The sequence below is a fragment of the Taeniopygia guttata genome, chromosome 1 (assembly GCF_048771995.1).
Source record: "Taeniopygia guttata chromosome 1, bTaeGut7.mat, whole genome shotgun sequence".
NCBI classification, from domain to species: Eukaryota; Metazoa; Chordata; class Aves; order Passeriformes; family Estrildidae; genus Taeniopygia; species Taeniopygia guttata.
In genome coordinates, this window is record NC_133024.1 from 71640623 (window position 1) to 71667043 (window position 26421).

A 26421-nucleotide genomic window follows, 5' to 3' on the forward strand; every position below is an offset into this window, starting at 1 on the left:
AAATAACCTGTTGATCATAAGAAGAGCAAACTTTCAGTGGTGTGCTGACCAAGAAGATACTGAGCGCTGAAAAAGGTGACCTCAAAATAGACAACGTTAGTGAAATTTGAATGGCCTGGTCACTAAGGAAGTGTTCTGTTTCCAGTCTTTTAGATGGGGAACTCATTTGGGAATGTAGAAAAGGAAGAACCAGAGAGACTCTGAAGGAACCCTAAGACCTTTTCCCAGGTCTACATAATGCAGAATTGGAATGACTGTGCTGACCTGCCCAACTTTTCTTCTGGATTCTGAGCTCTCATACAGAAAGGGGAAATCAGGCAATTCATAATATTGCATGCAGTCATGAATTAAGTGTTTTGGTTTTCAAACCCTTCAGACTATTGTGCTTTAAAGAACAAAGTGAGGGTTTCAAAGCAATTGACGACATGGACCCCACCATTGCTGTAAAGCATCCATGACACTTCACAATGGTACTCATGGATAAGGATCACACTCCAGAGTTCAATTTTTTTCTTAATGCAGGAGGCTCTCCTATTCTTTACAACCAGAGATCCAGATTTAACAAAAAAAACCCATGGCTCAGCTAAAATTTTACTGTTAAAACTAATTTCAGAGTTTGAAGTATAGGATTTGTTCTAATGTGAATCTTTAAAACAGAATAATTTCCTCACATTAATAGAACAACATCTGTAATGTTACATGCTGGAAGTTTTGTCCTCTGCTTCCAATAAAGAATAAACCATTTCCTGCCCTAAAGAAACTTGGTGGACAAGATGTCAGAGTATTTAATGAAAATGAACAGTATTATCCCTAACGTCGTATATATCCCATTTAGTCATGCTGAAGATCACCAATATTAGTGAATGACTGTTTCACTACAGAAGAGAATGAACTGCATAGTATGGTAATTGCTTTCTTATATCTGCAACTGGCTTAAGAATTGGGAATGTAAATATTGTTATTTAAATCATGACAGATAGAGCATGCTACCAGTCTTCCTCTATTTTAATAGTAATCAACAATTTTATTTCAGATTGATTAATTTTAAAATAAACATCTAAACACCATTTCACACATAAAAATCTCCTGGTTTTAGCAGGAAATAATAAGTGCAGCAGAAAGGTGTAAAGAGAATATGTAAAGAAAAACAAAAAAAATAAACCTTCCTGAAATCTTGTTATACAGGTAAAGTGTTCATACTTGTACATGAATTGTGCCACTGCAACTGATATTGTGGACAAGGATCACTTACTAAAGAATCATCGCCTGCTACTTAAATAGCAACCTGCTGACTTAACTGTAGCTGAGATCAAGTCTTTGATTGGTGATTAATCTCAATGTTGAGCAACCTCACATTTATGTAAACAATGTACTAGTTCAAAAACACAGGTTCCACAATTTTCTAATAGTACTTTGTAGCCAGATTTTAGTCAAGGAGAATGGTCTATGATTAATACTGATGGTTTTATGCTAATCATCCATAATGTATTCATAAACCTGCAGATATTAATTTTCTAGAAGTAATTTAATCCTTTCTAAAAAGCTGAAAAACTTCTACCCATTTGCATTAATATTACAAGGTCACATTCTTACCGATGCTTTGTTTAAAAGTCATGCAGTTTCTTTAGTAACTGCTGTTGGCTGTAGCTGTTGTCTTTTTTCTCTGTCACTAGTATCCTAATTTCACTTTGTGATGATGTGTGACCTGGTATATCTCTTAATTGTCTATTTCTATTTGCTATATCTTAAATGTCACCTTGTGATAGGATAAATAGTCAATACATTTTTTGTTTGCAGACAAATATATTTAGGAATGCATTCATGAGTCACATGCAGTTTATGTGCATGCATTCATATATATAATATATGCACATGGAAGCTGTAGCCATGCATTTGAATCCAAAGAATTCAAGTAAATATTAACATTTTTCTATCTCTTGAAGAAAATACTGTCATACGCTGAAATATTCAATGATTTTAAATTCTCAGTATTCTGAAGATGGAAGAGAAAACTTCTTTAAAAAGGAGATTTGTTCAGAAATATTCTAAGAAGTATATTATTCAGCTGTTATATTATTGTATCTTAGAACTTGTGTTCCTATATAACATTTTTTAAAATTTTTAAAGCATAGATTAGCAATTTTAATTTCTACAGTTATAACAATTTTGAAAAGAAGTATTTTCAATTTTTTTTTTTTTTACGGATTCTATTCTTAATTAAGAAGAATATTAAACTTGTATCCTGCTTCAATGAGCATTCAATTATATTATAAATGTAAAAAAGCCTCAACAGAACTAATTAAAGAACTGCTTTCTTTTACCTGGAGTTGAGTCCTATTTATAAGCAAGACCTGTTTGAACATTGTCTGAGAGATCCCAGACAGAGAGTAAGTTGTAAGCAGCTTTGAAAAGCAGTAATTCAAAAACAACTTGTTAATTTTGACACCACTAGGTAAAACTTTGTAGGGATGAAATAGTCTGCCTTTTAGAAATGCAAAGTTCTATAAAATGAATCAAATAGGTAATTGCATAATTCATATCAACAAAACCAATACTGGATAGTTTCAATGTTTCAAAGCTTAATGCTTCTTCAAGCAGTCTTCTAGATACAAACACAGCAGGGAACATCATTCTGAGTTCCCCAAACATCTACTTTTTATTGGTTTGTTATGGCTAAGATATATCACTATTCTCTGGTGAAATGCTTTCTTGTTAAAGCTATATAAGTGCTCCCTAAAAAAAAAAAAAAAGAAAAAAAATATCTTATTTCTCAATTAGTAACTTTAGTGCATTTTGTCCTAGAAAAATATCTTTGTGTCCTCTATTTTCTAACACAGAATCACAGACTGATTGATTTTTTTCTCTTTTTTATTGGTTTGCCCAGTTTATTTGTTTGTCTATTCTATTGAACAGAAATCGATCTGAAGATTGAATGTTTCTGTGTAGTCATCCTGTCCTTACCAGATGACTTACATCCTTACAGGACTGTATAGAACTTATTTAACTAAATTTAGACTTCTATAATGTACATCCTTATATTCAGGCTAGGTCCCATAGGCTCCTGCTGTCCTAACTGAAAAGAAATAGGGTCTTTTAAAATAAAATCCGCCTCATATTAAAAGTAGGTCAGATATATTGCTTCTCAGAATTACCCGTTTCCCTTCATTAATTATAAAGGAACCTTGGTGATTAATTTAGATGAAGATATTTAGGCTATACATATCTGATGGCTGGCTCAGTAACCTTAACATAGATGTCTGGCAACTTTTCAGATGCCCTAGGTTATCCAAGGGCACATGCACGAGACTGGAAATTATGGCACAAATCTCAGGAGAGAAGCCAGTCCTTCTAAAGGGGGAGCTGGAAGGCCAGCAGAGTTCATTAAGAAACCTCACATGAGCTACTTACGAAAACTCATCTAGTCCTATGAGTGTTTTCAGTTACAGATTAGTTCCTGCAATTGAGTATACCTGTTGTATATTGTAGTAAATATTGAAATAAAATTAACTTAAGTATACTTTATCAACTATTCTGTTTTTCAGTCTTCACTGGACTGTGTAAACTATGCAAACAATAACAAAGTCTAAAAACTCTGACAATTTTATATTTAAACACCTATTTTTACATGCTGGCAATCTGAAAGTAAATCAAACCCCTGAAGTGTGATAAAATTAATATTACTTTGAAGGGTAATTACTTTAAACTATTATAGAATTATGGAATGCTTCTTGTTGGAAGGAACCCTATAGATTATCTAGTTTCAGCCTCTCTGCCATGGGCAGGGATGACTACCACTAGCCCAGATTGCTCAAAGCCCCGTCCAGCCTGGTCTTGAACACTCCCAGGGATGGAATACCACAGCTTCTCTGAGCAACCTGTTCCAGTGCCTCACCACTCTCTCAATAAAGAATTTATTTCTGCTAATAATATCTGATCTAAACATAATCTCCATCAGTTTAAGGCCATTCCTCCTTGTCCTATCCCAAGGCCCTGTCCAGCTTTCTCTGGGCATGTCAAGCCTACTTAAATCCATATTCATTTCAAAATTAGATAAATAAGTATTTCCCAAAATATTTCTGTAAAGTGTCAGCAAGTTTTAAGCATGTAGGTCATTATTCACCCATGTAGATGCTGGAATAATAGACACTTTTGAATTAGATTAGATGCCACTTCTGATTTACTGTCTTTTTAAGAGAGGTAGTACACATGGCCCAGTTGAGGCATAAACTCTGAAAATCACCTTTATTAACCAGTGATACCCAGGCAATTAAGAAAGAGCAAATATGGGTGATGAGAAGAAAGTAGGTGACTTGAATGAGCACTGGAAAATAGATCAAGAATTATTTAATTAGCTAGGTAAACACATTTTACTAATCAGGTTTTTCTTGTGCAGTTTAAGTCTCCTTCCTACAACCTTCTGCCTTCTCTTCAGTCTTTGTTCCAGTTCTTTCTTTCTTCCTTTTCTTTCTGTTCCTCTTTAATTCAGCATTATTTCCTCTTCCCGTACCTTGCTGCTGGAAGCTCCCACGTATCTCTAACTTTCGGTTTTCTCCTTTTTTTTTTGGTACTTTAATGCACTTGAGACCTATTGTCCAATATTCTAATTTTCTTTTTATTTTAGCTTCACAATAAAGGCTTTTATTGCTCTTTCTCCTTTGCTCTTGCAACTCTGATAAATCTACTTCATAATTTCTTTCCAATGCTTTTCCTTTAATTCTGAACTTCATTCATTCTTTACTAAAACTTTGCTTTAATAATCTGAATTTTAAAATCTGATTTTAATTATCTGTTCTTAACAATTATACTTTTTTGATGTGACTAAGCAAAACCTTCTCAGAAAGACAAAGTGCCTGGGAATCTAGATATACACTATAGTTTTATTATTAAAAGACAAATCTTTCTTTGTTACTGCTTTTGACAAATTCTCTCTCTTTATTGCTAAATGATACCACAGCTATGTATAGCTTTCTGGGGTTTCTTTTTGGAGATAAGAATAAAAAATAGTTATTTTTTCAGTTGTCCTGATCTGGAGACTTATAGATTTATTTGTTTTTAATAAAGCAATATTTATTCTTTTTCCTTTCTGCTGCACACACATATACATTTGACTGAAAGAATATATCCATTTAACTAAAGCCATTTGTCACTACCAGGCCAAAAATCTAAAACTAATGGAGAAGCATGTGCTTTAAATATGAGCAGTATCTTCCCAATGACAATGCCATTCTTTAATGAAAACAATAGTCTCAGAAGAATACTAAGTGCTGAGGAAATGTTGCAGTAGAAAATAAATCTATTTTAGCAGATAAGAATGTAAGAAAAATAACAGAAAAATGTCTTCTTAAGTTACAATGAAATTCATTGACTTAAATAAATAGCTAGAAAACTGTGTTATAACTTGTGGGCTGAATGGTGTTCAGAACTACTTTAACATGAATTTGAGTTAATCCCAGATGAGTTCAGCAGAATAACTGCATTAAAAAATTGAACAAAAGAAAATAAAGCCATCATAATTCTTTGAATTATTAATGCATTCACTTTTTACCATATTATGTTGCAATGAGTTTCTCCCCAAATTTCTCATTTATAAATTCATGTTTTTATTTTTCTGAAATACTAAGAAAGACTGGATTCCCTGTCCTCACAGAAATTTGAAGACTTTCAGGAGTTCAGATATTTCTCTGCATTGCAAACGTTGTGTTCTATTTCAACTTCCCCCAAAAAACCTAAGTACAACTTGCCTACATATAGAACTGCAGATTATTAGGTTTTAAACGTAGGTCTTACAAGTAGCCAAACCTTTCTGTTTCTCATTAAAAACTAATTGTTATGCAGTTATCCTTGATTCTTACTTTTCAGCCAATGTGCACTTACTGAAAGTGTATGGTGGGGAAATAATAATTATTGAAAGTTTCATAGAAAATACATTATCTTCCAAGAGTAGAGATAGGCCAGGGACATAGACCTGTTGTCCAGCCTCAAATACAGACCAGTTTTCTTGAATATGCCTTAAGTCTCAGGAAAATTTATCACAGTACTTCCTAGGAATAATGTCCCACTTCCCATGGTATTTCAAGGACTTCTCTTAGTCGAAATGGTATCTGCAAATATAATAGTCTCAGCAAAATTTTATTGTCTACAGAACTAATGTCTAAATATAATCTAGTCACTCTGATTCCTTTAAAGTCAAAAGGGACAAATAAATACATTTTATTCTGCTGCTTATTAAGATTACTGCCCTAGGAAGAAACTAATTCTGCTCTAAAGCTGGGCACATTCAGTTGACAAGATGAATCCCACATAAGAATATTAATGAAGTTCTTTTCAGTTAATAAGTCTAAACTTTTTTGGTCTTTGTTTCTGGATTTTAGCATCTGTGTTTTGGTTATCTGAAAATCTAGTAAATGGTTTTTCTTTAGATCCATTTAGCAGCTATGTTTTGAAGATGAAGGAATTAAAATTATTAAGTTGAATTCTGAGAAAAGTTTATACAAAAAATAATGAACCTTAAGACAAATTTCAAAATATAAGTGAGACTCTAGCACTGCACATAGAGCTATAGCAGTATCAGTATAATAATTCCAGTGTAATTCTTATTTTTCCTCTTTGTTGAAAAATGTTGCACAAAAGCTTCCTTGCCATAATATTAAATATCAGAATATTTCAATTACTCTGTGTCGGAATCTGAAATAGAAAGATTAAAAATACAAAAAACAAAAGTTTTAAGTTTGTAGTAGGAAACCTGTTTATTTAAAAATAAACTTCCCCACAAACAAGCCCATTGACTAATGAAATTCGCAGAGAATAAACATACTATAAGTCTTATATATAAATATGTATATTAGAACCTCTTTTTTTGCATACTTTGTGGTATCAAATAAAACATCAGTAATACATCTAATTTTTTATTCTTTTGACAATTTCTGTATTGCATAGTTCATTTTTTAAATATTTGCAATATAGGTTTTTAGTAATTAACTTTTGAGAGGTCTAGAGTGATCCCAAATGCAAACAGCATTAAGAGAAAAATATATTTCCACTTACAGTTTTTGTGTTTTAGCCCAACCACCATTGTCCTTGACACACTTTTGTTAGATGAAAAAATGGTTGTTTCTATAGCTACTATGATTTCTGAGTGTTATTCTGCAAGAAATACTGTGATCTTATTTTACATCAAAGGGATTATTTTGATGAAAGTGTAGTTGTGTAGAACAGTGTATCAGCATGAAAAGTGTTATGATATATTACATATAATCACTTTTATAAACAAACAAACAAGCCTAGAGCCAAAGAGAGAAAAAGAAACAACCAATAAACTTAACATAACACACCTATATTTAATTGTGTAATAAAGGTGAGCATCCAGGAGACCAAACATCAATATATGAAACTGACTTTCAAAATAGTCCAGTATATTGAACATAGTTACTTATTACAGCATGTGAACAGTGAAAAGGGATTTTACTCTCTGCATACAAGGTGCTCAGATATTCATAATTTATTTGAAGAATTACTAACATATGCTTGTTTACCTCCAAAAAACTATCATCCAAAATGTCAAATAAGGATAAATCTTGGTACTTCAATTTTTTTTATTATTCCATTTTTTAAATTTTACCAGTAAAACTAAAATATGCACTCCATGTATGCATCTGTCTGCCTATCTATCTTCGCATACATTTATATAAACTCCAAAAATTCCAGGGAATGGATACTCAATGAATTTTGCTTGTTAGTAAATTACTGTCTCAGGTTTCTATAAATAAACAATATTTTTTTAAAATATAACTGTCCCATATATACTCTGATATTTAGAGGGAAAGAAGTCTTTTCAATTTTTAAAATACTCCTGTACTTTTATTTAATGTGTCCAGTCATTTCTTTTTAGCCACAAGCGGAGTTTTCATAGCTCTGCAGTAGATAAAATCTTAAGAACCATTGATTCTGACTTTAACCTTGGGACACAGTTACAATATAAATATTAAGGATTATAGTAGACATGAAGGAGAAAATATATAAAAAAACCCCAAGGATTCCTACTTCCTTCAAATATCCAGAGGTTATGTACTTCAAAGTTCACAGTGCACAAGAGAGTAGAAAATTTGATGTGGAGATATTCTACTGTGAGAAAGGCAGCTGGAATGGATTTGTGTTGCTTGCAAAAGAAGAAACATTGCTTTCTCCTTTGCAGGCTTACAGGACAGGAAAATTTTGAATAAAGATGTAGATGCTGCTACAGGTAATTCTCAACATATTCCTTTCTGTGTGTGGGAAGGACTTGCCTTCTGAAATCTGAGTTTCTAGTGAAACTCAGTATTCTGATGACAAATCTCTCCACAATTGTGGCTGACCATAAAAACATAATTTATCCATGTACAGAAAACGTAGTATTATACTCACATATTATTTTTCTCCCCTTTCCTCCTTCAGAATATTTTTTATATGTATCTACAATGCATTGACAGACTGAAAAAATTTTTCCTGTTGTTTTCACATTTCCCACACTATTTTATTTTCACTATACTTTTCTGCAAAAATCCAGTGATATGAATATGAAAACCTTTGGAGTTACACTGCATGGTAAGTAAAGCAATATATAGAATGAGTCCCAGGCATTTGCAGGTAGTCATGCTATTTGATATTGCAAAAGAAAAAACAACAATAATCCATATTTGAGATTTTGTTATTGTGGTATTTCACTTCATAATCAGGTTTCATTAAAAATGTAACCAAAACCACAAATCTTTTATTGTGTTCCCTTTGTGTGTCATTAAAGAAATAAACACTAGTTACTCTCCACAAAAAAGAAAAATCTGTAATACTCACATTTTTTTTTTCTATTTGGTTGTGTAATAAAATGATTGGTGTAAACCTCTATGTATTAGGTTTACTGAAAAAAAATAAATCTACTACTTCAAATGCTTGGGTTTCTGATAAAAAAGTAAAAAATAGTGACTGGGAGTGACTTGTTTTTTTCTGAGATAAGAGGTCATTACTAGTTACTTACTGTATACCTGAATAATGACTTTTTTTATGCAAATGACATATGAATTAAATTACAATAATTACAATAATGTTCCTCTAATTCTGAGAGAGGAAGAGTGCAAGAGATTTAGCTTATTGGCCTATTTCGTTTCAATATTGAAGCCTTTAATTCTGAACTGTTAAAATAAGTGCACAATGAATAATTTCTCTGAATATGCTTGCCTTGAATTATTTTAGAAGGTAGTTCTTGCAAATAACTGAAGTATAAAAGACAGACTTAAAAATTTCTGCATTTCAAGAATATGTCTGCTACATGGACAGTATATAAATGTAAAGGACTTTCACACCCAATAAAACTACTGCATGATTTCTGTCCATAATGATCTATACAACATCATGTTACCATTTTTATCTGATGAAAAGATTTCTTCTCTTGAATAACCCAGAGCTTTTACCTCTTGGTGCTCCTGATTTCTCTGAAGACATACATGGGAAAGCCTCAGCAGATTAAGGAGGAAAGCAACATAGTGGTGCCACTTTCCTATGTATCTCTTTCCAGTTTTCATTTTGCTTCCTGACATTTACTCTTGACTGTCAGGTAGAGCTGATATGGTTTCCTTTGATTTAAATTTTATGAGTGAACCAGTTTTATTTTGTACATATTTCTTATTTGATATCACTGGCAATCAAAAGCAGATAAACAACCTCCAGAGTATCAAAAATATTTGTACAGTTGTCCAAAATGTTATGATGTTTGATTGAAAAGAAAGACTTTTAGTGGGTGTTTTGCTATTGAATTCTATTTGGCATAGTTTTATAGTACCATTTTTAAAGTTTTGCAAAGATTTAGAGTTTTCCTTTGTGGCTATTTTTTAGACAACAGTCAATATTTCCTGGTGTGACTGTCAGAATGTCATCTTCATTAACATAAAGGGATTCCTTACCTTCATAATTTTATTTCTATGACATTTAGCAATGTGTATCTCAGGATTAACTAGTGATCTTATAAGAGTTTTGCAGATGTTAATTTTAATTCAGTATGTACCTTTTGTCTTTTGCTTAGCATCCAAAAAGCATTGATACAGTCAAATGAATTCTGAAAGCATGATTTTTTTCCTTTATTACTTTTTATCAGGAAATAGCTGAGCTTTCTTGTGTGTCTCCTGCCTATTGAAAAGATTCCTTTAAGAAAAAAGAAACATGGAAAAGGTCAGCTGAATTTAAACTGCTTTCATTAATATTTTTTTTTTATTTTACAAGCCGTAACAAAGAATATTACAAAGACTTTTAATACTTTCTTGTCTAATTTGGACTGGTGCTGTTCATGCCCTTAGATACACAGCAGCCTTCCCTGTTCTAACTCAGAAAGGAGCTGTCATTATCTTGTCCAAGTGCTGCGAAAAATTTTTTAGAAAATTGCTTCAAAAGCACATGCATTTGTAGGATAAATAATGCTGTTTAATTATGAGCTGCTGTTACCATCACAGCCTGGTGCTATCTGCATGCACACGCACACACACACATGCACATTCTATCTCTCTCCCAATGCATATTTAATTACACATAAAATCAAGAATCTTTTACCTTGCTTCCACATGGAAATGTGTCTTCCTAACCCAAGAAAATTACTTCTGGAATATTTTATTATATGTATAATCTTGCAACAGTGCATTACAGGAAATTCTAATCACCTTTTCCTGTCAAGTAAAATCTTAGTTTGACAGGATTTAAGGACAATTAAGGTAGTTTAGATGTCAGTGGACTAAAAATACTAAAACTTCACTCAATTTAGTTTTGCTTACAATTTCAAAACAATGAAAAAATATGTTATTTCAGAAGGGAATCAAGCATAAAAAAAACCAATTATGCAATATAAGGTGAAATTATTAATTATTCATTAAGAATGTCAGTGTTATTTTGTAACTGACTAACATTAAAATGATCATTCTTCTGTCATTGGAAGTCAAACAGATGGAATTAAGGACACACACAACTTAACACAAAGAAAGCCAACCAAACACACACAAACAACACAAATTTTAAACTGATTTGGGATCATCCCAAAAAAAAAATTTCACAACTTATCTTATGGACAAGAAGCTTATGCAAAGAAGCATGGTAAAGAGATCCTTGAATGACAGCCAATCTCTATAGCTTCACCTAGTGAAGTACTAACAGAGGGGTATGTACTTCCTGCCTTTTTTTCTGTCAACTAGCAAAGGGCATTTAGAAATTCATCCTACAATCTGGGTGCATTGCACCACCCTTTCCTGCATTTACACCAATCCTTTTTTTGAAAAGACAGTGTATATGATCCAAACTCAGTCTGGTACATGCATATTTTACAATCACTTTTTTCTTCCTCTCTCTCTCTCTCTCTCTCTCTCTCTCTCTTTTCTTTTATGAGTAGCAAACATGAATCAGTCCATCCTTGACTATTTCTGTCTCTGGCTGAAGTTATTAGTTATTTAGTCTCCAAGTTGAATATGTTTGTTAGCTGCTTGAATACTCACATACATTCAGATATCATGGTGATGAAGACAGAAAAAAAACCATGAATTGCTGCTACAATGCATATACATTGATTTATAAGAGTAGCTGGTAGTAGAAGTCAGTACACGACTGTATTGCCTTTTATTTGAACTTTTCATTTTATGCTTGCATATACATATACACTTATATATGAGCAATATATTATTTAGCCTTTTCAAATTGCCTGCTATACAATGAATAATAGGTTTCTATTACTTTTTCAGATATTGTTAGATATATAGCTCAGGTGTGCACCATGACTTATGTTAAGTACATTCTCAGCTGTGGACACCAATTCAGTTCTAAATGTTAATATTCACAGTCCATACTTACAGTGACTCTAATATTAGAGACATTTTCAGAAAAGTATAATAGCTAGAGATCATTTGAGACATTTACCTGTTCTGAAACCATGAATGGCCAAGCTGCCATTCTTGCTCACCAGCAGAATGGCATGATATGTAAAGGAAGCACATGGTCCTGGGGTTACGGATCAGTATTCCTTATTTTCTGCCCGCAGAATTTATTCCTATTTACCTCCCACCCTACTACAGTGCAAGTGGTAAGTTCAGCTCCCTAAAAATGTACTTGTTTAGCTTGTCCCCTTTTCCTCATCTGAAGGCTTACCATAACAGAATTTAATTTGAATAAGAGCAGCAGAGGAACTGAATTTTATGACTTAAAAGGCAAAGTTTAGAGTTCACTCATTTCTTCCATAGCTTATAATTTTGAAAATTTTCGCTATTGTAAAATGTATTAAATTCTATATTAAAACCAAAACTAAAAACAAAAACTAAAACCAAATCCAAATCCAAAACCAAACCTAAAACCAAACAAAAAACCACCCAAGCCTCTTGAAATTAAAAGGTTTGATTGGTTTACTAGTCATGCAGCTAACTTCTCATAAATGATACATTCCTCTTGTTCCTTCAGTAGAGTACAAGAAGATATACTTGCAGAAAATATCTGAAAAGACATATTAGTTCAAAACATTTTGTAGACTATCTCAAACATTATGAATTTTTGAAATAAAAAGAGAAAGAAAAGTCCAAAATTCAAAGCTACAAAATATCTCTCTGCAGTTACATATTTTCTAAGAAAAATAAATGTGCTTTTGTTTGGTTTTTGTATGTGTATGTATGTTTTTGTGAAAATTACTCATTTTCCTGATCAGAGGAGTAATTTTCTTTGAATACAATCATAGTGACTAGAGTGATATTTTCTCTCTGTCCCATAGAATGAAATGCTCATTTGAGGTCCAAGTCCTGCTCAGTTTTAATAAGACCCTGACCTTTAGTGAACACTTCTTATATGTGCAACAGCAGTTTTTGAGGAAAAAAATCTAAAGAACAAAATAAAATTCCATATTTACACCATTTTTCTTTTGGTTTCTCTTAGTTACTGTGAAAAAATGTCTGCTTGATCACAATGTCAAGAAGTATGTATTATTTTATGTGATTCACTATTTTTCTTATTTTTGTTAAAAGATGTTGATATTATTGAATTAGATATCTTCAGCAATGATATTGTTAATTCTTAAATATTCAAATTACACCATGGTAAAAAAAAAATGAGACCCTTCAAAAAAAGAAGTAGCCAAAGCACATATCTTGGTTGGGGTCTTGTGGATTTCATTACTTTTAAGGGAGAAAATGCAGTATTTTGTTGGTTGGGAATTAAAATCATTAGTTAGTTTTTTGAATCTTATTTTATAAAAACTGAGAAAGTGTCAAAAACAAGTACAAAGATGCTCAAATTATTTTTCATTTTTTTCATCATCTCTCCCTACATTTCAAAGTAATCATTTGAGTTGCTGCGGATTGAAAACAAAGGAACTGTGTGAAAAAATATCTGTTTTAAAGTCATAGCTCATGGAAAGACTATTTTATATTTCAGACTTTATGATAGAACACTGCATGAAATAAATTTTAGAAATATATGTACACTCCTGCTTTGATAAAGTTCTCTGTTTTCATTCTGGAAGAGTCTCAAGTGGATTAAGTGTAGAATTATACAGCAAGCTAAACAGACTAATGTTTTCTGAAAAGGATTAATAGACATGTCTTTCATTGCAACATATTCCCTCATACTCTGTTGCAGAAAGTCAAACTTTACAATATTTTTCTCTGGCTCGGGGATGTAGTTTTCTAGTTTTGTTCAGCTTTATTATTTCTCTGAAATATTTCACTGCAGTTACCAAAACACAAGTTTCTGATTTGTGTCCTCCAGAAGGAAAGCTGGAATGGTTGAGTATCCTTGATAATGTTGAATTATTTACAGACTTGAAGTCATAGTTGATGTGTGTCTTTTACATTGTATTAGTTACACTTCTGAATAGGTAGTAATATTTAATTTGCAAACATGCCACACAAACCCTCTTTATCTATATAGATTACACCTGGAAATAAAACAGAGCATATTGTGAAGAACATATTGCAGTCTAAGTGGTCCAGATATTAGTAGTCATGGAACAGTATACTCAAAGTCTTTGATTGTGAAATATTTAGAAAGCTTCTTTAACACCCACGATTGAATACAGTAACTACCATCATGTCAAGTCTATGAATCGAGATGTTAATAGCCCTTTGGTTTACCCTCCAACCATCTGGACTATTTAGCAGATTCGGGCACTCTAAAGAAGGATGTAGCATGCTCAGTTCCTACTGTCCCTTTCAGCTGGACAGCTTTTTTCACACAGCTGTTTAGCCTGAATGTTCTCCATATGGAATGGCATGGTCCACCTAGAATATATAAATTATTTAGAAAATTCGTCCTTTCTAATTGCTTTTACATTAAAAAGTAGTTTATTTAGACAATTAAATTGCACATAACATTAACATTGTAAAGTATGTTGGAGATGACTGCATACAGAATTAATTGGCCTATTTTACCTGGCATACAGAAATGTAACACTATTACCACATGCCATTCTGTAGATATTGTAGCAAATTGTAAGCTGGAAATGAGGCAGTAAAAGCGAACGTTGAGGAAGATAAAAAAACCATGTCAGAACCACATTTCAGAATATGTTTTAAATTATTTGCTAATTGTGTTTGCTTCAATTAGTGGAAACATATATTACGTTCTTTGGAGCAACTGCAAATTTTAAAGGAGCTGAATTTTTTTTATCCTAGATCACAAGACAAATGGAAATACAACTTTCATACAACTGCTTAAACAAATTTATAAGAAATATGTAGTGAAGAAACTTAAAAATATAGATCATATATGGTCAAGCATTTTTTTTAACTTTCTTGGTATAACCTGGATGACAACAATTTTGGAAAGTGCAGCTATTGATTAATTAACAATATAGAGAAAGTATTTGTGTTGAATGTCTAAACATTTTTGTGTATCTAACATCCCCTTGTTCAAATAGGTTAAAAAAATGATCATATTATGGCACAGATGGAAAAAATGAACTGATGATATTACTTGGGTAGTAAAACAGCAGGCCAAATAACAAAATTTAATAAAATTGATTTACATGAATATTATTCCTCTTTGACTTGACTGAAACAAGACAAAAGAGTTCATGCACATATTTGAAATCTCAGGTTAAATGAGATTAAATTATCAGGTTTTTTTTTCTGAACTACTAAACCCCCCTTTTTTTAACCTTTTAGCTCTTTATATAGTTTGTATATCCTTATGCAAACATGAAACCAATTAAACAGAGTAAAAAAGTCTTACATTAACTAAGAACTATATGGAGGTGGATGCTTTGAGTATATTATATGGATACTGATGTGTTCTTTGGGAAAACATAACATTTTTCTCAACATAATGTAGTGTTTGACAAGCCACTCTAGTTTTTAATTTTAATCAGATTTACTAGCAGGAGGAGACAGCTGAACATATAAGATATTCTGCTAACATACTCTGAAACTTACTGAATATGAAACTTTTCAAGACCCAAAAGAAGAAGAGAAGTTGTCACAGAGAAGGGAGAGTGAAAGAGGTGTGTGTGAATGTCTTTGCATGTCTATGTACAGAGCACATTATGTAGACAAGCTAGAGCACTTCTTACACATTTATTCCCATTTTATCTTCTTTTTTTCCTGTATGCAATTTTTCCAGATTATGCAATTTTTTATTTACTGATATGACTTTATCTCCCTTTTTCATTGTTTAAAATTCTTCATCCTCTATTTTGATGCAGGTAAGCTGGTAGATTATTGCACTTGTATAATTTTGATGCATTTGGATTATTTGGCCTTATGCTTTTTCTTCAAATATTGCTTATGTAAGACAGGGCTCTCTAAACACTTTTTTTTACTTCTCCTTTAGTTTCCTTGTGTTTTCTGTTGCTATTTCCTGAGTTTAGTTATGATTGTGTCTTTAAGATCAATGTTTTATATTTACAAATATTCCTTCTCTTCATTTTAAGGTTCACAAATCCCAGAATTGCTCTTGTTGAAACTGCCTTCTGTCATCAAATTGCTCATTTCTGTGAGCAATTAAAAAATAAATTAAAAAAAAAGAGAGAGAGAAGGCAGTAGTTTATTTCTGTTGTGTTTCTTATCCAACAAATATTTTTTCTAATTTTTTGACTCATAAAAGGTGTTCCTTGCTATATCTTAATATATTTTTGAAATATCTAGGTCAAATTACTTATGTTTTCCTGCTATTTGAAAGTGTTAGAATTTGATTGTTCCCAGACTTTCTGTTTTAGTCATCTTGTTCATAACCTATTGTGACAACTAAATTGTTATTACCACAAGTACCATTCAACATCATCAGAAATATTAAACTTTGTGTAAATATGTCCTTTATCTATGACCGGGTAAAGACTTAAATTTTTGGTCTATCTAGTATGTTTATGTAACTTCAGTGAACCTAATGAGAAACCTAAAAGAGAAAAAACTCTTGGGATTACTATCTGGAAATAAATTAATCTTCTCTGTAAGAGGTGTAAAACCTCTGTGAAACCTACACGTTATGGACAAATTTTTCTACATTTCAGGATTTGGACTGTGAAAATCAATGGCTTACAGAAGTGAAGCTTCTACAAAGAAGTAAATACCAGCCACATGCAAAAATTATGTAAGCACTATATTTTTTCAATATGCTTCTACACATGAATCATTTATGAAGTCAAGAAAACAATATCATCTCTTGAAGGGATTTGACAACCACAATTGTTGTGGTGTAAGAGTCAGTTTTTAACATTTGTTCCACATTCAAGAAAGTACTAAATGCTTAAGTTGTCTGTACGGACTGAAAGTTTCTTGAAGTTGACAATTTAAATGTTGCATACATTATAAACATATACTAGGGATTGTGCTTCTATCTCATGTAATGCAAATAAAAAATGTGCTACTTGCAGTCAATTCCTTATTTTTCAGTCTTGTGTTATAATGAAAGAAAGAAAACTCTTGCAAATTTTAAATGGTGGGATTTATTGGGTGGAATTATTGCTTATGTCTCACGATACTATTGTCACTGAAGCAGCATATTAAGAGAATAATATTAAAACTGACTTATAATCAGAGTTAAATAATAAATATTTCTATTAAAGAATTTATTTTTGAGGAACTTTGAGGAGAGGAGAGGAGAGGGGAGGAGAGAAGAGGAGAGATAAGAAGGGAAAAAAGAAAAAAGAAAAAAGAAAAAAGAAAAAAGAAAAAAGAAAAAAGAAAAAAGAAAAAAGAAAAAAGAAAAAAAAAGAAAAAAGAAAAAAGAAAAAGGAAGAAGGGAAAAATGGTGGATACCAACACATTTATCTGTATGTGTATGAGAAGATGGACATGTACTTAAGCTTTCCATTATATTGCCTTTCAAACTAGTGACAGAAGTAGAATGTTGTGACTAAATAACAATAGACTAACTCTTCTATGTTTGACAGAAATATTCACTGAGAACTTCAAACTGATGAAATTATCTGGTAGTCTATGAGAAAGCTGTTCCTACATAGACATCTACAGAATTCATTACTTGCCTTTTTCTGTGAAAGCAAAGAAAAGCACTAGAAGATCCAGAGAGTCACTGCAATAACTATCTGCTCGTACTGGGCATTTGTAATGCCGAAGAGCCATGGTTGCTATCCCTTACTTGTAAAATGGTGACCTATATTTTTAAAAAAAACCTCTTTTCCATATACTTTGACTTCCACCTTCAAAAAAACCCCAAATATTTGATTGATAGATTTTTACTTCTCTTTTATGCTATTAGATTATTTAAAAAAATAAAACAAAAAAGAACAGGAAGGCATTTCATCCTTGACTAGAGCTGGGTTCATCTATTCAATTGGATTGCCATTCTTTAAGGTTTTTTACTGATTAATACAGAAATACCACTTTTTTTTTTTTTTTTTTTTTTTTTTTTGTAGCTGTGAAAACCTACAGAATATCTTGATTTCTTAAAACAGTAAAAAATCTCTAAGAAACAAATTTTCAAAGGAAAGTAGACTTGAAAAGTCTTATTTTATGTTCTGGATCTGGTATGGTTCTAAACTGCATGGTTGTCATTTTATTATTCATGTGGATATTTCATTGAGCAACAAGATGAAACACTACATTAACACAGCAATGAGAGGCATCAAACATCCTGAGGGAATGACTATATTACTATCATCAGGAAAAGGTGACCAAGCTACTTCAGTTATATTAGTATAAGCTACTGGTTTATTTAGAATATTGCCATTAGCAACAGGTAAATGTTATGCCAATTAAGTAGAGAACCATGTGGCAATATGTGCAAATTTTCTAAAAATTAAAGAAAAAAAAAGAAAAAATGTATAAAAAACGCTGAATAAAGATATATAATATTACATATTAGTGAATGGGTGAGTTTTGTCAAAGAGACATTCTAGAACGACCTAACAAAAACTGTGGATTATATAATTAATCTCTAAGTTAAATAACCCATATCATCATTATAGTACAATGGATAAAGAGATACTGTGGCAATTTAAAAATAATACTTGATACATAGAATTAAAAAATACCTTTCATTTAAATTATTTATATAGTAACAAAAATGCTTTGAGACCATTCAAACAAAACAGCTAATTACCTTGATTTCTCAGTGGCTCTTATTCCTTTTAAAATGGCGTGAAATCTATACAAAGTAAGAAGGAGTTGTCTAGATTCATTTTTGAGAAAGAAAAGTCAAAACTAAAAAAGACCTGCAGGTTGTGATTTAGCCTTTGCTTCTACTTATTTTTTTGCCATGAGTGAGAAAAAAAGACAGGACCTGGTTGCCATGTAGCTCTAGTAGTCTTTCTGGCACTGTTTGACACTGGCTAAAAGATTCTTGACAAAGAAGAATTCCTTTTGATAACTGAGTTGTGGAAATATTGATGCGCATCAGAAACTCAAAATCAACAAATATAACAGTATCCATAAGCTTCATTTGTTAACAAATTTTTTTTTAGTTAATGCCTGATAATTTTAAATTTTACAATTTTTCTTATAGTGCTTCTCCCTAGAAATAAAATATTTATAACATCACAAAAAATTATAACCCTTTTTCTAGCCTTTTCTTTTTTTTTCCTGCAGAAAATGTTTCTGGGTGCTTTTCAACACAGGATTAAACTGTTAGCATTTTGTATGTAATAAAAGTTACCCTTATGTATATGTGAGACATAGAACCTCCTTTCATTAATGGTAAAAGAGGTTTTTGTCTCTCAAAGGGAAAAATAAAAAAGAATACTCAACTAATACAACTGTAATAAACACTGGTGTCATATTTTGTACTTAGTTTTAGCCTAACTGACAGATGGGGTTGATATTCTTAAAGGAATAAAGATGTTAAATCTATCCTGAAAGATGTTAAAATCTGTCCTTTTTTAAAGTCTTTTCTGAGAGCAAGACCAAAAATGCTGAGCATCCTGAAGCACTAATGGAGTATGTCTGCAGATAGTAGTGTCATAAATGTTAATCATACCACAACATTAGTGAATTGTGATACACAGAACTTTCTGTTATCCTTTTATACATAACTAATTTAAAGTCAGATTTAAGTATTTACTTTAGCCGTAGTTTATTGTATTCTTAAAAATGTATATGGGTCAAAGAGTACATGATGAAGAAACACCTTTGCAATGAGTGCACAAATCAAAAATGTGAATAAATGTTATTATTAAAGAATGAAAATTATCCAGAAAATTTCTTACTGTCTTAAATTAGAAGGGATTAATAGGGTGCAAGAGATTAGGCTAAAAGTATTCTGAAGATCTGCAATTTTCTGTACTGAAAATCAAGTTCAAGACAAGTATTCTGTTAGGTATTAAGAAGAATAAAGGCTATGTAGGAATGTAAAATGTAGGAATCTTGTTTGGCAAAATTCTAGAATCGCTTTGATGCCAACTCTTCACACTACTAATTTGAAGGTATACATGATGTTACTTCAAAAAAAAAAAAAAAGAGGAAACAAAATGCAGAGAGATGAAATACTTGCTAAGAATCCTGAAAAGAATCTTCACTTGAAATTACAGTCTAAGTTTTTTTGTTTATTCCATTTATGTTTCTTACTTTAAACAAAAAGGCCTGTCAACACTGCAGTTCACTGTTCTGAGGTAATAAACTGAAAGACAGGTTCATGCATCATGACATAATTGTCACTGTACTGACTTCTGCAAACCCCTGCTACAAAACATCTGGAGGCACACAAAGTAATACCAAGATTTTGAAAATTCTATACTTCAGCTATTGGCAATTTCAACAAAAAGTAAACAAAGAATCTTCTTTGTATACGTATCCACCTGAAGCTATTTATGCTAATTGCTATTAGTTGTCTGACAAACTTACAAAGGTTATGATTTTTCTTTATCATCCAATCAGAGAGGTTACATACAAGTGAGACATGTTCTATTGGTATAGAGTTGTTATTCTCTAGAGCAGTTACAAAGATGTTTCATTTCGGTAGTTCTGATCTGTTTTTATTCACTAAGATTATTTCGTTTTTCTAGTACTAATTTAGATTAGAATTTTTATGTACAGACATACATAGTTCTATGGGATTAATTGAAACTTTTTTATTTTTTCTTCCTTTTTCTCTCTGGGACTGCTTTACTGCCCATAAAAGACAAGCTTAGCATGTGTGGTATTTCCAGTATTAAAGTTGGAAAGAGTATTTGTCCTCTACACAAACTCATAGAAGTTGAAGACAACAGGGCTATCAAGATAGAAATATTTTGGTATCATATGTGGAAGGTTGTTATACAGATAATTGAAATTTAGATATATGGACTTCTCAGTAAACTGAGAAAACTGAGCAAACTGAGTAAACTGAGTAAACTAAGTAAATGAGTAAGGTTGGACCCAGGGAGAAAACACTTTTTCCCTACTATTAAAATATCTGCTTGAAATAAGTTTCTTGTCCTTGCCTGTGTAACAACCTCTTGTTGACCATTGGCCAGGTAAGGAGTCGAGGCTCCGAAGTTAGATTACATGCCTAGCTTTTTAGTGGAAAATCTGGGGAAAATAATTTCTACCCCTCTGTGAAGCAGATGATGTAATTCTACCAAGAAAATTCCTGAGTGAAAACAAATACTCTAATGCCAGGTAGACATTAGTCATGTATTCAGACACCTTCTCAATGTCCTATGCTATACAAAGTTTAAACCAAAACATGTTTTTCAAGGCTTACAGACTTACCACAGTACTGTATACCATTATTCACATAGAACCTTCATTGAATTTATATAAAATATTATCTATGAACAAAGGGTATGAGATTTGGTCCTTAGCTTAATTGCATGCACTGTTTTCCAATTAATATCAGTTGCAATGCTACGACATATTTACAATATTTTTGCTATGACTAATACTCTTTGTTTGATAGTCCTATTTCTTCTGCTTCATAGTCAGCATATCACCAATTACAGGAAAGGACTATTGTTCTGTAATATAAACCAGCAGGCTATAACAAATGACAAATATGCTGTTCCAGAATGAAAACACTGACTTACAGTAGTTTCTATTATTTTAAGTGTCGTTTTCATGGCATATTCAGAGAATAAGGAAACTGCAATAACAGTTTTGCAGCTTTGAAACATTTTTAACTCCATTTCTATTCCATTTATAAAATATTTTTGTCTACCATGGTTTTCTCTTGAAGCACACAATATATTAAGAAGCTGATAAGATGCTCTATATCTAGACTCTGTTCCAACTGCTGTTTTCAGAATGAGTCTGGTAAGTCAAAACATTCTGAGAACATTGTTTTCTTCCTGGGGAGCAGCCATCTACAGGAACTATGATTCTCAGACACTACATGACTCTGTTACTGTGAGTGTTGCTTTATGTCTCTAAGCTTGTCCTTCTGGTAATATCTGAGGGTTGCTGATCTCCATTACTTGCTTATTTCTTTAGTCTTTTCTGAAAAGGCCGGAATGACTGTAATATCAGACTGTTTTAGAGAAGCAGTATCTGAGAATCTTGAGAAAAAAGAAAATTAGCTCTAGTTCAGAATGAACTAGATAATTAATTTACTATTTGTTATCTTAAATATTTTCTTATGTCTTCAGTTTTTGCTGAGATTACTGCATTCTAGGGAGGTACCACTAGGACATAATGTACTGGCAACAGAGCAACAAAGACTTTTTCATGGCCCATGTACCTCCCTGAAAAAAAGAGTGGAAGAGTTACTTGGGTTATAAAACTATCCTGAACCCTGTTTTAGTGGTATTGTTGTCAGTATCCATCCAAGATTTACATTTACATTACTTGCAATTATTGCAGTGAAGGTGTAGTCCTAGATTAGTGTTTAACTACTTGAGCTACTGAAATTTTCAGACATAATTTCATCACTGTATTCTAAAATTAGGTACATTTCTACCATAAGACTTATATTTTAGTTCATAGTTCTTACTTTTGCCTTGGTCAGCTATATCTCTTGTGCCATCTTAAGAGTTATGCTCCTCACTTTTGGATACATTATTTTGAATATTTAAATGTTTCCATGGTCTCCATGAGAATCTGATGTGTGATGAAGTCAGAGCTGAATAGATAGTAAGATTCACAGAAAGTAAGATTCATGTCAGGTTGGGCAGTAGTGTTGATCTGCTGGAGGGCAGAAAGGCTCTGCAGAGGGATCTGGCAAGGATGGATCAATGGGACAAGGACAACAGTATAAGCTCCAATAACACCAAGTGCTGAGTCTCGCATTTCTTCACATCAACCTCATGCAGTACTACGGACTTTGGGCAGAGTAACTGGAAAAATGCCCAGAGGAAAAGGACCTGGGTGTGCTGGTCAACAGCCCCTGAATATGAGCTGACATTGTGCCCACAAAGACCAACAACTGGACTTAGGGCTGTGGTTAATTGGTATGGAGGTATGTGTTATGGTAAGTTGGCATGCCAAAACTTTGCCTCACTCTCAGAATGTTCATTTGGGGCTACTAAAACAGATTGGTTTGTTACTAAGGCTGAAATTATTATCTGAGCATTTTATTACATTAATTGTAGGTGCCAAAGACTATAAAAGAGACTCTAAATTAGAGTTTATCCAGGCTTAACTGATGAACCTTATTCATATGTTGTCAACTGTACTATTGATTGATGCACAAAGATGGTGAGACTTTTCAATCATTAAAGATTCAAATAACTCTCTGAACAAATATCAAACAGATATTGTCTCAAAAGTATCAATTGTGAATTAAATATGTACTTTTACAACCTTTATCTCTGCAAATATGAAACAGAACTACTTGCCTTAATGTAAATCAAGGCAATTATATTTGAACTGATAAGGAGCTGGCAAGGTCTTTAATTTAAAAAGGTGTTAAATACTTCACTCATTCACCTGCCTTTTGGTATACATGACTATCTAACTAATCTCTCAAAGAACATTTATGCTATTATCAGACAATTAGCCATAATACTTTCAGATTTTATTGGCAAGGATAGAACACCAGAGCATTGCTCTGTTTCTCATACACTGGAAATCAGAAAAGCTATTAAATCATTCAGCCATTCCATGCTCAAATTTTCTTATTCACCAATTTGTGCAATTGCTGAAAAATATATTCAAAATATTTATTTTGTATTTGATATAGAATTGCAAACAATAGTGAAACACATGCTTACTCAACCCTACAGTGTTACAATATAAGTGAGGAATCTGTTTTTAGTTTGTTCTATGGAATATTGAAAATATTGACAGTGGAATGGAATTAAGAAAGGAAATGTAAGAGAGGATGGTAGTTTTACCTTTCTATGCATTTGTCATCCTTTCTTTCAGAACTATTTATTTAAGTCACATGCTAAATGACTACTTCTTCTGTATTCTGGTTTGACATAATGAGGTGAGTAGTACCTCAGTGTAGGTACATAAATATAGATGTCTACATGTGAACTAAAGCCAAAACTCAGTTGTATAAAAAAATCTTCCTGCTAACTCCATTTAAGATACATTAAATTGATGTGAGGTCCCTCATCTCCACTCCATTTGTCAGGTCTCTTATCTGCCAGCTTTATGCAGCAGTCTCTGATACTCTAACATCTAAAAATAAACCCTGTTCCTATTTAGAGGAACCTAGAGTTATTCCACTGATCAGATGTATTTTCTGCTTTAGCTGAAGATTCAGCTTCTCAGACTTTTGTTAATTCTAGAAACAGGATCTTCATTGGTCATTGCATGAGCTTAGTAACACATCTCATGTTTAGACATCTGCAAGGTAAGCACAGATAAGGAAGTACCTGCATAGTGATCTGAACATTAATTTATTCATGGTTCTCCATCCCCTTCCTTTCCTATTTTTTAAATGTCTTACTTCTCCTATTAGACATATTACTTCTCTTCTGTAGTTTAGGACTTTGGTTCAGTTACTCTTTAGGCCCTCAACAACATCTGAAATACCCTGGAATGTCCATGACATTTCTGTGGGACTGGTGGACTTACAGTGAACTAAAGTCTTGGTCTGAGAGCTGGGTGCCAGGACAAGCACTTCTGGATTACTACCCTAATATCAGGCTTTTATATCATACAGGTGCACTCTGCTGCTGACCTAGGTGCAGGTGTCATCAGCTTTTAATGTATAACAAGAATTAATCTTACACCCTAGAACTTGCCCAATAAGCAAAACTTAACGCAGGTTTACAATATGAACTTGTCCAATCAATATCCATTGGTGGTATCTATTACACACTTGGCTTCTGTTGCAATTTTCACTGAAAATTGTTTTAGAGTGCTTAGCTAAGTGGTTTTGCAAGAACTATCAGAGGTTTCAAAAGACTACAATGTTTAGTTATGTCATGTGGTTAGCCAAGGGTTTACCAGTAGGGTCTTTTAGTCATAAATGACTACTCATGCTCAGGAATACCCTGTATGGTACTTACTGTCTCCTGACCACTTCCTATCTCCTGAGCCATTAATCCATGGCTACATAAAGTAGGTATCTTGCATTATTGTGCATTTGGCAGTTTTCAAATCACTTTGTAAAACTTAAAAGGTGAAAAAAACCAGCAGAGAGGGAGACACTTTTTCATTATGGGGTACAATAAATGTATTGAGATATTTATATGTAACCCATATTTGAGACCTTACAAAGTAATTTATGCAAACTCTTTAAAATAATCTGTTAATTCCTTGAATTCACATCTCAGATTTCAAGTGATAATTATTTTCCAAAAATAAAACCAAGACAGAAAAAATAGCTACATTTAAGCAATGGCAGCAGAATTTTGTTCCTGGTCTGTCCCTCTTGTTAATCTTCTATTCTTTTATTCAATTATATTTCACCTCCAAAACCATAATAATACTGTATAGTATTATCTATAACGTTTATAATGTTACAGTTATTTATGTTAATAATGCTAATTTAACATCTACATGAGAAAAAAAACATAGAGATAGGAAAATTAAGTGTTTTTTATTTAAGTTTTTTAATCTAAAAAAAAATCATGTTTTTAGCAGCAAAAAGAAGAAACTTGATATAAATTTAACTTTTTGAATTTGATAACAGATATGCTCCAACTCTAGGGTATAAATGATTTGAAATCACAGGATATAATTAATTTGAAAGCACAGGAAAGAAGGAAATATTTTCTTTCTTTTTCCTGTGAAAGACTTCTTAGGAAAAATTAAGCACTATAAAAAACTGATTTGGAGAAGACTTCAATTTGGACTAATTTGCTTCGAGTTGCACTCTAGAAATATAGGGAAGAATGTAGTTGACCATGGACTGGCATCCATCTACTTTGGTGCAGTCTAGTGTTCTCCAGAATATGGAGCTGACAAATGTGACCTAGGAACTATCTGTATGGAAAGTTGCAAGTAAAGATCTGTGGGATATCTTAGGTCATGTCAAATAGTATAAAAACCTATTGTGACTCATCTGGATATTACCTTTTGATATGTTGAAATCTTCTACATCCCTGTTCAAAAATCTTAATCTACTGGGTTTTTTTGGGTTTTTTTTCAAGCATAAATGGAAAATCAGCAACTTGGTTTGATCCCACTACTTGTCAAATGAGATTCAAGCACATGTAGACTCTGAACATCGTTAAAGTCAAAATGCCATATATATTCTCTAAGTTCTGTTGTTGTCTTGGTTTGAAAAGACAGGTATCTGCTAAGGAAGGCAGGAGCCCCCTCTGAAATGGGAAATATAAACCCCCTCCCTATGAATTGTTATGATTTTGAAATTAAGGGGGGCTCTCAGGCAAAGATATGAGAGCAGCAATAACAGTTCTTTATTATGGAACAAAGTAAAATAAAATAAACAATGTAGTAATACAAAACAACACTGATAGAGTCAGAATATGACCTGGCACCCTGTTGGTCAGGGTGTTGGTAGCAGTCTAATTGAAATGGTGGCTGCAGTCCTCCTGGAATGGCAGATGTGGTTTTGTTGAAGCAGGGATCTTGTAGAAGGGTGTAGTCTTCCTCTGAAAATCCAGTGGTGGTGTAGATGGGCCTGGTCTTCCTCTAGGAATCCAGTGGAAAGGCTGTT